The sequence below is a fragment of the Saccopteryx bilineata genome, chromosome 4 (assembly GCF_036850765.1).
Source record: "Saccopteryx bilineata isolate mSacBil1 chromosome 4, mSacBil1_pri_phased_curated, whole genome shotgun sequence".
Taxonomy (NCBI): Eukaryota; Metazoa; Chordata; class Mammalia; order Chiroptera; family Emballonuridae; genus Saccopteryx; species Saccopteryx bilineata.
In genome coordinates this window covers 147,172,255-147,185,641 of record NC_089493.1, presented here as the reverse complement: position 1 = coordinate 147,185,641, position 13,387 = coordinate 147,172,255, and the positions used below count along the sequence as shown (strand labels likewise).

Below are 13,387 nucleotides of genomic sequence, written 5' to 3'. Positions count from 1 at the left end.
AAGGGTCTTCTTTGGTTAAATACTGGGAGTAGCCATATGAGATCTACCAAATAGAGTTCAGTATATTCTTCAACAGGTAAAAACAAACAAACAAGCAAACAAATAACATAATTTTACCTCATTTTATCCTACCAACATTATCTCCTCATATTTCCACATAAGTATTTTTTTCTGTTTGATGGTGTTTCTGTTTTTCTTTCTTGGATCAATGCCTTGAATTCTCCTTTGTTTATTCTGTTCTTTCTCTCTGGAATGCCCATTCCACATTATTTCCTTATCAAAGTCCAATTTATGCCCTGGCTGAGTTGCTCAGTGGATAGAGCATCAGCTGGCATATGGACGTTGCAGATTTGATCCTCAGGGCACACAAGAGAAGCGACCATCTGCTTCTCTCCCCCTCCTGTACCCCCTTCTCCCCCTCTTCCCTTCCCACAGCCAGTGGCTTGGTTGGTTCAAGCGTCAGCCCCAGGCGCTGTGGATAGCTTGGTTGGTCCCAGTGTCAGCCTCAGGCATTAAAAATAGCTTGGCAGATTTGAGTATCAGCCCCAGATAGGGGTTGCCAGGTGGATCCCAATTGTGGTGCAAGTGGGAGTCTGTCTATTGCCTCTCTTCTCACTTAAAAAAGGTCCAATTTATTCATTTATAGATCAGTTAAAATGGAAACATTAGCTGATCAGTAACACTAGAAGCCATTTTACTCTCTAAGAATTCCTGAATTCCTTTAAAATTATCACATATATTAAATAAATACAGAGATAAGTATGTGTGCTCTCCCCCTTCCTCTTCAGGCAAAGACTGCACCTCTCCCATCTGTGCATGCCTCTCCCAGCACATACTCTGGTGTGCCTTGCATACTCAGTGTTCCCTGTGCACAGGAGAGCCCAAGCACAACACAGGTACAGGCCTCTGCCCTACACAAGCTGCCTACCTGAAGTGACACCTTTAATCATGACTTGTCATTGAGGAAGACAGGTGGGGTAACCAGTGGCTCTCTCGAGAAGGCAGGAGGGATGCTATGACTAAAAGTGAAGATAGTTCCAACAGCTTAATTACTAAATGACTTGTGTGATTGTTATTGTTTGTGTAATTGTGAATTTTTAAAATGTGTACCTTTTGTACAAAATTGAAAGCCTCTTAAAAATAGGGACTGCATCTTTCCTATTTCACATTCTGTCCCCAGGGCTATCGCAGCACACAAGGTAGAAGTAAATTAGTATTTAAAAAAAAAATGAAGGGAGGAAAGATGAAAATAAATGGAGACAAGATCTTTGAAGATGAGGTGTTTTGTTTTTGTTTTTGTTTTTTACAGGGACAGAGAGAGAGTCAGAGAGAGGAATAGACAGGGACAGACAGACAGGAACGAAGAGAGATGAGAAGCATCAATCATCAGTTTTTCCTTGCGACACCTTAGTTGTTCATTGATTGCTTTCTCATATGTGCCTTGACCACAGGCCTTCAGCAGACCGAGTAACCCTTTGCTCGAACCAGTGACCTTGGGTCCAAGCTGGTGAGCTTTTTGCTCAAACCAGATGAGCCCGCACTCAAGCTGGCGACCTCGGGGTCTCGAACCTGGGTCCTCGGCATCCCAGTCCAACGCTCTATCCACTGCGCCATCGCCTGGTCAGGTGAAGATGAGGTTTTATTCATATAAGCAGGCTGAGCGTAGTCTACCTAATTCTGTATTTATATCTATTTGGTTTGAAAACCAGCCTCTTGTCAATATGATCAAATTAGTGGCCACAATTTTTTCATTTATGTATTGATTGATTGGTTTTAGACAGAGAGGAAATGAGACGGGGGAGAGAGAGAAAAAAAACATTTTTTTGTTCCTTATTTATGCATTCATTGGTTGATACTGGTATGCGCCCTGACCATACCATGAATCAAACCCAGTAACTTGGCATGTCAGGATGACAACTTGGCCTATCAGGACCATGCTCTGACCAGTTGAGCTATGTGGCTAGGGCCAGTTGTCATATTATGTGTCTGAGTGTGGAATAGAGCTTAACTGTATAAAAAGAAAATAAAACAATGTTGATAAAATGTTTTGCTAGCAACTGATTTCTGATTTGAACATAATTACAATTATAGTTGGATACTTCTTCCTAAACAAATACAAAGAAAGAATTTACAATGCTAAATATAGATGTTATATATTATAAATATTTTGTGAATGAAACATTCATATTTGTTGGGGACCGAAAAGCTAACAGGGTTTTTGGTCTTTAGATTTTGGGGGACAGAGGTGTGGGGAACTGACTATAAGCTAACAATCTGCCCAACCCCCCATCTCTCTTGCCTGATTAAGTTGCAAAAGGCTAAGCCCTTCCCCACACCTCCATGTTAGCTGTGATGCTCATACTTGTCCTGCCCCCCATGTTCCCCAGAAAGACTGGAGGCCAAGTTTCTTCTTCGTGTAAAGTTAAGATGTTAATGTATGGTGGGGGTTTTCTGCACTTGGTAAAATTCTTTTCTTATTTAAAAAATTTTTTTTAGATTTATTCATTTTTAGTATTTTTTTGTGTGTGTATTTTTCTGAAGCTAGAAACCGGGAGAGACAGTCAGACAGACTCCTGCATATGCCCGACTGGGATCCACCCAGCACGCCCACCAGGGAGTGATGCTCTGCCCACCAGGGGGCGATGCTCTGCCCCTCAGGGGCTTCGCTCTGCCGCGACCAGAGCCACTCTAGTGCCTGGGGCAGAGGCCAAGGAGCCATCCCCAGAGCCCGGACCATCTTTGCTCCAATGGAGCCTCAGCTGCAGGAGGGGAAGAGAGAGACAGAGAGGAAGGAGAGGGGAGGGGTGGAGAAGCAGATGGGCACTTCTCCTGTGTGCCCTGGCCGGGAATCGAACCCGGGACTTCTATATGCCAGTCTGACACTCTACCACTGAGCCAGCCGGCCAGGGCGGATTTATTCATTTTTAGAGAGAGAGAATAGAAAGAGAGAGAGAAGAGGGGGAGGGACAGGAAGCATCAACTCCCATATGTGCCTTGACCAGGCAAGCCCAGGGTTTCGAACCGGCAAACTCAGCATTCCAGGTTGAGGCTTTATCCACTGCGCCGCCACAGGTCAGGCAAGGCACTTGGTAAAATTCTTGGGTTGCCTTGGAAACATAATCAAAAAACTCATTCATTAGCTAATGACCCACATAGCCCTATAAATAAAGAAAGATGCGGCTTGCGGGGCTCTCTGTGTCAGCTATCAGCTTTGCAGAGACCCCCCAAACCCATTCTTTTTAATTATTTAAGTCTATTTTCTTAATTTTGCACTGTTCCCACTCAGGACCTGGAAATACTAGTAACGCTGGTTCACGACACATATTATGTAGTTTCATTTAAGATCTAGGAAATTTGGCATTCAATAATATACGATGTAAATACTCAGGCCCCCGTGTGCATCAAGAGCCAAGTACAGAAGCTCACACCACCATTTCTAATTAAAACACAAACCAGACTTCCTGTGTGTGTAAAGCATAAGCAAATGGCCAAATTAAGTCTCTCATAATTTTCTGTTAGAATGGTAATTCTGAATTTATATATAAGCTTCAGGGAAAATAAAATAACAAGCATAAATGGCATTAAAAGAAGTTGATGTCACATCCCACACACTGAAGGCAAACTACAGACCCAAACACTGAAAACAAATGGCAAACCTGCCTGACTGATGCATCGAGCTAATCAAGCTCATTAGGTTTAAGTGTCTCGCTCTCAGAACAGGTGCTGGAGAACTAAAACATTTTCTCAGAGACAAGTAAATTGTAATGCTTGTAAGATTGTAAGCAACTACACACCATTTCTGTTACAAGTTCTTCATTTATTATTTATTTTTCCTGGATGCCTTAACTATTCATCCTCTACATAGAGAAAGCCATTGGACACCTTCATATGAAAGAATTATTCAACCCGCTTTACATTTTCAGAGCACATATGGGATAAAATACTGCATTTTAAATCACAGTGTTGTATAAAGGAAAATAGTAAGAAAAATTGAGAAAGCACTTACTTAAAGGAACATGAGTAAATCCTCACAAGGAGAGGAGGCCATGCACTGTGAACACTGAAGATGTGGCCTCTCCTCTGTGAAGTTTTAAGTGAACGGCACCCGGAGCCTCAAGCCCGTCTCCAGTATGGGTTCTGTTTGAGGAGGATAGAGCAATGGCCCAGCCCACCCTCTGACTCCTGCCCGTGGAAAACCACCCACTCCTCCAGCATATGCCATCGTCAGTGAAAAACCCAATGCCCAAGGACAGCATTAGGTCTCCAGAACTCAGTCAAAGTGAAAGGCAAACACAGCTACAAAAAAATTAAGCTTGCTCCTCATAAGAGTAACACACTCTGCGTGTCTCACAGGAAACATCACGGCTCCTGCCTGCCTAGGGCATCTGCCTATAGTCAGGAACTAAAACTAAGTTGTTTATGTAATTACATGAAAATGAATAAAACCTCAATTTGAAACAGCAAGTCATGTTTTGTCAAGGCTAGTGAGTATGTTAGTAAAATACAGCTTGTAATTTGGGGAAAACAATGTGCCACAGGCATTTTAAAGCATGCTTGAATAAGACAAATGTTAGGTTCATTTCTGGAATATAAATCACTCTGATATTTGAAGTCACATAGGACCCAGAGTAATGAGAAACACTAAAGCCATTTAATATTTAATTTAAGTCCATTCAAAGTAACTTTTCACATATGAGCTCAGAACCTCTGAAAGGGAAAAAAATTCTCCTTCTTCAATAAATTTATCATCATTAGAAAAGAAATGCAATTCATGGTTCTTTTACTTCTTTCTGTCTAAAATTCATATTAAATCATAAACCAAATGTTCCCCTGTGTATTTATCACATATTTTTTAAAAACCTAAAATTGACAAAGCACTCATATAAAGCCCAATAAACAGCTCTTCTGTTGTTTATGTAAGGAGTCATCATTAGAAAGAAAAAAATATTTTTCTCTCAAGTAAAAGGTGAAATTAGTTTAATTAAGACCTGTGGTGGTGTAGTGGATAAATCCTCATCCTGGAATGCTGAGGTTGCTGGTTTGAAACTCTGGTTTTCCCAGTCAAGGCACATATAGGAGTTGATACTTTCTGCTCCTCCCCCCTTCTCTCTCTTTCTCTTCCCCCTCTCTAAAATGAAATTTTTAAAAAAAATCAGCTATCTCTGGCTCTGGTCGGTTGGCCTCAGTGGTAGAGCATTGGCTTGGTGTGTGGAAGTCCTAGGTTCGATTCCTGGTCAGGGCACATAGGAGAAGCACCGATCTGCTTCTCCACCCTTCCTTCTCTCTTTCTCTTTGTCTCTCTCTTCCCTTCCCGCAGCCAAGGCTCCACTGGAGCAAAGTTGGCTCGAGTGCTGAGGATGGCTCCACGGCCTCTGCCTCAGTCACTAGAATGGCTCCGGTTGCATTGGAGCAACGCCCCAGATGGGCAGAGCATCGCCCCCTGGTGGGCTTGCCAGGTGGATCCTGGTCGGGCACATACGGGAATCTGTCTGAAAAGAAAAAAAATTGGCTATCTCATATTGTCACACTCTTAGGTACTAATGTTAAAACAACAACAACAACAACCATGAATGGTTTCTGAATATCAAAAACTCTTCACAGTGTTGCAGATAACACAGCTTCAGCAGCTTCTTCACGCTGGAGCTGTGAGAATGGGTGAACTGTACCTGCACCATGTGCTGGCCTTGTCCTTCTAGAGGGACCACAAGTCAGGACAGTGTAGATAAGACACATTTTAAAAGTTAATTTTAAAAGTAGGCAATAAATGTACATTTTACAGTATTCATAACGTACAACAGACCATATAATTAAAGGTAAGCAACTCAGAAACCCCGTTTCTCCCTTTTTCATGCGTAAAGAGGAATAAATATGTAAAACAATGTTTTAAGCAACTTTTGGATTTAGGAAAAATTTTAAAAGCCTTTCTGACATTGGTGTTAGACAATCAACAATACCACACCAATGTCTTTCAATGGAACCTAGTTGGATATTGGCTTTTTCGCACCTCCTTTATTAAGCACAGAAGGTACAAGAAAGGAAATACTCTGTTTCCCCGAAAATAAGACATCCCCCAAAAATAAGACCTATTGCAAGTTTTTTCAAACTTAGAAATATAAGGCCCCTCCTGAAAATAAGACCTAGTGGTCTTTAGGAGCAAATATTAATATAAGACAATGTCTTATTTTCAGGGAAACAGGGTAGTAATAGTCAGTGGTTAGATTCAAATAATTTAACACTGGTTCTCTGCACTATTGACTGTTTTAAGTATAAAAAAAGATATACCAAAAGGTGGTTTATTATTTCATGCATTTAATACTTAAGTAAGAACAATAAAAGAGGGACTCAAAAGTAGATTTTGTTCTGTTTTAAAATATTAATGAAAAAAATATTAAATAATATGTGACAAAAACAATAAAACTGTTATTTAAGATATTTCCAGATAGCTTCTTGATTGGTGTCCTCACTTGCAATTTTTTTCACCTATGGACAGATGAACATTACTACAAGGCACTTAGAATACACTGTTGCGCCGATGAATGTTAAGAAAGAGTAAGGAATGTAAATTTGTGATTTCCACATTGGGGGCTGCCCAGGTGCCCACCTTAGAGAGAACCCTGATTACAAGTGCCATTTTAACAACTGGTTCGCTGAACTCAACAGAAAATCAAGTATCAGTTTTCCTGAACCGGTGAGAACAGACTGAATCCCACCCCTGGTAATAGTAGACAGTGATATAGTTGAGAAATCTAAGACAAAGGATAAAGCATGCTTAACGAAAGTCCATAAATTTATGACTAATAGTGACTGATTATGGGTGGCACCTGTTCTGCATGTGTCCAGCCAGATATCTGATGACAGCTGTCACCCTCAGCTTCAGAAGTGAAAGAGCTAATTGGAAAGGAAGGAAGAGTGGAATAAGAAAGACAGGAACTGTGCTTCTTAAAGGAAGCCTTCCAATTCCTACCTCAAAATGCAATCACAATTAGCTAAACAGAATGGAGAGAAGCCTATTGTTCCCTGAAGGCTGGCCAAGTTCCCAGGCTGACTTTCTGCTCTCAGCCCACCATCCTGACCAAGGTTAGAAAAATTATAAGGGACGGGGGTGTGCGAACAAAGGCAACAGCCCTGTGGCGCCTCTATGACTTGGCTGTTAGAAGGCTGAAGAATGGCCCATGAAGTGGCAAGAAATTCCTTTCTCATGGGGAGGGTGAATGTGAGGCAGAAAGAGACATTGAGTCAACATTTTAGGGCAGGAAGAAAGGTTAAAGATCACACAGAGGCAAGACAGCATGAGAACCCATGTGTAAGCAGGGGGTATGCGTATCAAGAGCAGAATGAAGCCAGTGGGCAGCGAAAGGATCAGCAGAAACAGAGGTAGAGTCACTGAGTGACTGCGGCACTGGGGAAACACCTGACAGGTGATAACAAGTATCTGCTCCTGCTGCACTATGATAACCAGGCCTCTAAGACTCTTGGTATTCCGAGCGATGTTCCCATTCTCTATGAACTTGGCCAGAATAGTGAGTGTGGTTGAAACATCTTCCTGTCTTTCTTTTATCTGTGAATTCTAAAGCAAGCCTTCATTAACACGGTAGGGGACTGTTACCCCAGTGGGCCCCAGGAAGCACTCCTCCCAGCATCCGCATGCTTGCATAGCCCCTCTCACAAGGACTCTGGGCTTGGCCTGTGACATACATTGGCCAATGGAATTTTAGCAAGAACAACGCAAGCAGAATGACCATCTTGGACTTTCTGGTCCCAGCTGAGCTCCCAGCTGAAGGCAGCTAAGCGACTTGTTAATCCACATGCAACAGAAGAAACATCTGAGAACAAAAGAACCAGATGTTAGCATCTAAGGGCCAATAAACCCTCAGAATTATGATAAATAATAAATTATTGTTTTAAGCCAAAAATTTGGGGGGTGATTTGTTACATGGCTCAGTTATCTGAAATAAGATAAATGGGGATTGGTTGTTTTGTGTCATCAGAAAGACCCTAATGTGCACATTTAAGAGAATCCTTAATGATTCAAATACACAGATCTCTTTACAAGAGCATGATTGGAACCACAGGAATTCTAAACAAATAGTATGGAGCTAAAGGTTCTCCCTCTAAGATGATGCATTACTTTGTTTTTTTTTTCTAGATATACTTTCCTATATTTATGTTGGTGCAGCCAAAAGGAACAGACAAGTCACATTTCTCACACAAAATTTAAACTCAGAATAAATAGGAGCTAGTTACCACTGATGTCTAACACATGTGTTTACACTAAAATAATTGTGGGTTATGCCTAACGGAGAGCCTCAGGCATTATAGCAATTTATTTTTAATGCAGAAAAGCAAAAATTAAGCTAGAGACAAATTTATTCTTCTATCACAAGGCCCGCTTCACAGTTGGTCCTCTTCCAATTATAAAACAAAAAAAGTTCTAATCTTTAAAAATGAAAAAAAAGTAGGGAACTGCTATAAAGTTGATGTCTGAGAAATGCACATTTATTTCTGACTACGGATCTTGATAGTAACATATTCAGAAACATTTGTCGAATTACTGAAACAAGCTCTGACTCGATTTCTCTATAAACAGATTTCTATAAATATCACTGAAAAGATGTAAGGGTCAGAAACAGTTTTCTAAAACCTTCAGCAAAAAGGTCATATGAAATACAGAAATAGTATTTTAAAAGGGCTATACCTTTATCAAGTAAACAACACATGGCAAAATGGCAGCCATTTAATAGTAGGCTGGTTATTAACAAAAAGTTTTCTCATTTCAAATATAAAAAGCCTGGGTTTACAAACTGTTGCAATCCATTCAGAATGGAGAGGTATGGCATGGTTCAACATCTCAACATAGCTCCTCCACTTACAGAGAGAAGAGAGAATGTGTGTGAATGAGTTACACTGTACTGAGAAATTATCCCAGGGTCTCAGAGCTTGCTCAGAACAGTTCAGACCTGATTTAGGCTGAAGTCCAGAGTAGGTGGCTGTGGGCTCTGCCTCAGGCTGTCAGAGCCTCCCCATTGTGTGATGGTGCTTTCCCAACACATGGCTCCCAGGGCTCTGATGCTATCCTGCTCTCTGCCACCTCCACGGAGAGGAAAAGCACACTTGCTCTCTGCTGCCCCCACCCAAAGGGATGCACACCTGCTAAGTCCCCACCCAGAGGGGATGCACACCTGCTCTCTGCTGCCCCCATCCAGATGGGATGCATACCTGCTCTCTGCTGCTTCCACCCAGAGGAAATGCACTCCTGCACTCTTCTGCTTCCACCCAGATGGGATGCACACCTGCTCTCTGCTGTCCCCACCAAGAGGGGATGCACACCTGCTCTCTGCTGTCCCCACCAAGAGGGGATGCACACCTGTTCTCTGCTGTCCCCACCCAGAGGGGATGCACACCTGCTCTTTGCTGCTTCCACCCAGAGGGGATGCACACCTGCTCTCTGCTGCCCCAACCAGAGGGGATGCACACCTGCTCTCTGCTGCCCCAACCAGAGGGGATGCACACCTGCTCTCTGCTGCTCCCATCCAGAGGGGATTCACACCTGTTCTCTGCTGCTTCCACCAAGATGGATGCACACCTGCTCTCTGCTGCCCCAATCCAGAGGGGATGCACACCTGCTCTCTGCTTCCCCCACCCAGAGGGTTACACACCTGCTCTCTGCTGCCCTCACCCAGAGGGGATACACTCCTGCTCTCTGAGCCCCCACCCAGAGGTGACGCACACCTCATTTGCTCACAACCCACTGACCAGTGTGGTCACTCTCCAGCCACAAGAGACTCTAGGAAATGTCAGTTGCCTGTGAGGTGTTTAGTGAGCACTTCTCTCTCTGTCACAGAGTGACAATAAATCTGAAGGTGCCTTTTCTGGGAAGCGTCTCAGAAGTAACATTCTACAGGGAGGTTGTCTCATGTTTCATCTCAGTGACTAGTTGGGGGTGAGCGGCAGGGCAATGGTGGTGAGCAAGGGCTGTGTGGTGCTGGCTGGCTGGCAGCAGCTGCCTCCTCCAGGCTGCAGCCGCCTCCTCCCGGCCGCAGCTGCCTTATCCCAGCTGCAGTTCCAAACGACTCTGTCCTGTAATTTGGGCTTCCCTCAAACATGGGCCCAGGTGCAGGGTGAGCGGAGAGAAGGCCCAGATATTTTCAATGCAACACTCCTTCCATGTCACACATTACTATAATCTCCACAGTAACTTGTCAAAATGTATTTTGCGAAGGCTCTGCATAACCACACCAGAACCAGGACAATGAGCAATGGAGACAGACATGACAGGAGGAGCTGGGTTTTCCACTTGTCAGTGCTGGGGAGGGTGTATTATCATAAGTTAAACTGCTGCAGATCCTCCATTCCAGCTAGAGGCTATTTTATGCAAATAACAAATCTGAGTCACTTGCTGATACTCATTTTGTACTACAAAAGATTTACCAGCAAAATAGGGGAGTAACGCATGCAATACTATTTAACTCCAGGCGCATTTCATTCTCTTTAAACAGGCCATGTGAAAATCCAAAAAACAAATCAGTTAGTCATCATTTGCTTCCGAAATAATTTATCAGATTTATTCCAAATGATATCCTCCTCCTGAGCATTAAGAATATAATTTAGTTTCCAGGAAGTTAAATATTAGTTCCTCAGGAGTCCATGTTCTCTACAAATGCTATGTATACAAAAGTGTGAATGTTAAGAGCCACATTCTCTGCAATGGGAGATTTACTCAAGCTGACAGTCAAAGCTTTAGAATATTTGCTGTGTGTGCTAACAGACACTAACTTCTCAGGGAACACTTCTTCTATGAGAACACTATTTTATTTCTCTACTTCATAAATGGACTCCATAGAAAGAATATATTCCACTGCTTTGGTGTGAAAGAAATGACAACTCAAAGAGCAGTTTAGGAATACCATCAGGAAGTGTCCACCTTCCTGGAAGAATCAAGAAAGAAAAGCCCCTCAGAGTTTGTTTGTTTTTTTAATCAAAGTTGGTTGATAAGAACATTAAATCCAGAATTACTACCTCCTTGTGTTTCTTCAGTTGGGTTTTCATGGAAAAATTTTTGTGGGTCAACTGAGCATTTATTTTTTAAAGACAAACTGTGCCTTTCTGGAAAGATAGTTGGGATGTAGAAGGAAAAGTGATATAAGAGGATGAAGAGAAAGCAATGAAAGAAATGTTAAAGATGCAAGGAATTTTCAAGTGACACCATCATCTTCATTATCATCCTCATCAACTTTTGGGGGATTCTGAAATTGTAATTCACAAAGAAACTGGGCAAAAAAAAAAACCTGTGGAAAAAACTTTAAGAATATGAAAAGAATCACAAAGATTTTCTTCTTTTTTTAAATCTTTTTTTATTCAGTGAGAGGAGGGAGGCAGAGAGACAGACTCCTGTATGCTCCCTGACCAGGATCCACCGAGCAAGCCCACTAGGGGATAGTGCTCTGCCCATCAGGGTCATTGCTCTATTGCTCAGCAACTGAGTTCTTCTTAGTGCCTGAGGTGGAGGCTATGGAGCCATCCTCAGTGCCCAGAGCCAACTCACTCCAATAGAGCCTTGGCTACAGGAGAGAAAGAGAAAGAAAGAGAGAAGTGAGAGGGGAAGGGGTAGAGAAGCAGATGGGCGCTTCTCCTGTGTGCCTTGACTGGGAATCAAACCAAAGACTTCCACACACCAAGCTGACACTACCACTGAGTCAAGCAGCCAGGGCCTGGAATCACAAAGATTTCAAGGTAAATGTTTATGTAGGAGCATCTCTGTAAGGGTTCCTGCTCAGAATACCTGAGAGGTCTCTCTAGTCCTACTTCTTGAATTATGAGAGCAGCATCTGGTAATGTGTAAATGGGCCAAAAAGCAGCCATTGATAGACAGTCCAGCATTGAGACGCCACAGCAGAGGGAAAACACTAAGACCAGAAACTAGAAATAGTGTTCGGCATCAGATTCTGGGACAGAGCTGGCTACTGGACCTGATGGAAGTAGGCAAGGCAGGAATGGACAACAAAGGGCAACAGAATGTGAGCAGGCAGGGCCAGTCTGTGTCCAGTGCCTTCTCAGAGAGCACTGGCCTTGGGGCTTGGGGCCGAAGCTGAGCGGTGGTTTCTGGGTCTGGGCACCACCTGATGGATCTCTGTCCAGTGGGGCCAACCTGGGCAAAATGAGAGAAGACCTCTTGTGGAGAGGCCATTCAGCAGCCTGGCAGGGCAGCCAGCAGAGTCTAGAAGTGAAAGGGCAGGATAAAGAACACCATCTAGTGAGAGGCAGCAAACAGGATCCCAAGGGAGAACAGCAGGTACAGAGCTAGGGACCAAGGGAGGAGGGAGACAAACCCTGAGACACCCCCAGGGCTGAGAGAGTGACCACACAGGGCTTTCCCAGGGTATTGGACGTGATGTGGGAGCTGCTGAGGGGTGAGCAGGAGGACACGGGCAAGGGCCTGTCCCTGCCAGGTCAGCAGGCTCAGGACTAAGCCACAAGACACTGGGGCCCGCCTGCCATGCTCGCTAGGCCAAGGGTAGCATCCTAAGTCTGACCAGTTAGTCTGACTAAGGAAGGCTTTTAAAGTTCAGGTTTTTGTTTCTTTCAAGAATTTAAAATAAGAGTGTTCTAAGCCATTGCTAGAGAAGGAAATATTAATTGTTGGTCTCCAACTCCTTTCACAAGCCTTGCAGAGGAGAAATTTGTATTTGTTTTTGGAAGGCTAAGTACCATTCTAGAACAATCTGTAAACATTCAATAGCAACTCAGCGAAAGCAAGGTCGAGGAAGGTGGACAGGGTTAGATGGGGATGGAGGAGACTTGATCTGAGGTGGTGAACACACAGTACAGTGCACAGATGATGTAGTGCAGAACTGTGCACCTGAAACCTGTAAAATCTTATCAACCAAAGTCATCCCAATAAATTCAATTAAAAAGTTTTAAAACCATAAAAACAAAAAAACACACCATGATATTTACAATCTCAGTTTGTTCTCACATATTTAATGAGTTCAAGAACCTGGTTCTTATGTACTGACTACAAACAGTGCAAAGCTGTCAGAGACAAGCAAGAAACAGAATGCATGTTTGAAAGATGTACTTTTGGTTTAAATTGTGAGTGAGGGTTTAAATGAGGAGAAGCTATCTGTATACATCTCTGAATATATTTTGCTAAAGAAGGGGAAACGAGTGATAAAAATCTCTATTCTGGATGCTGAAAATTCTACTGGAGGGCAGGCTACCAGACTGTGGAGAAAGCTCACACCAGTGGTGCAAAGGCCTGCGAGGGTGGCCGGGCCCTTCAAAAATGACAGAGTTTAAGGAGAGCACACTCATTTTTCTTCTGAAGCCTTAAAACTGCAGCATTAGAGCTGTGTCTAAGTGCACTTAGATTTCTTTGTAGAACTGGTTT

At 43.0% G+C, this 13,387-nt stretch overlaps 1 protein-coding gene across 13 annotated transcripts in view; it reads right to left on the bottom strand.

Annotated features, from left to right (window-relative positions):
- NRCAM (neuronal cell adhesion molecule) overlaps window positions 1–13,387 on the bottom strand; it is a 392,315-nt gene that overhangs the window by 73,442 nt on the left and 305,486 nt on the right. Inside the window, exon 1 of one of the 13 annotated variants that reach the window (XM_066272169.1) lies at window positions 3,023–3,042. The exons of the other annotated variants lie outside the window; for them this stretch is intronic. The gene's annotated coding sequence lies outside the window, so the exon portion shown is untranslated. Of the gene's footprint in view, window positions 1–3,022; window positions 3,043–13,387 lie in introns of those variants that run through there. 13 annotated transcript variants of the gene reach the window in all.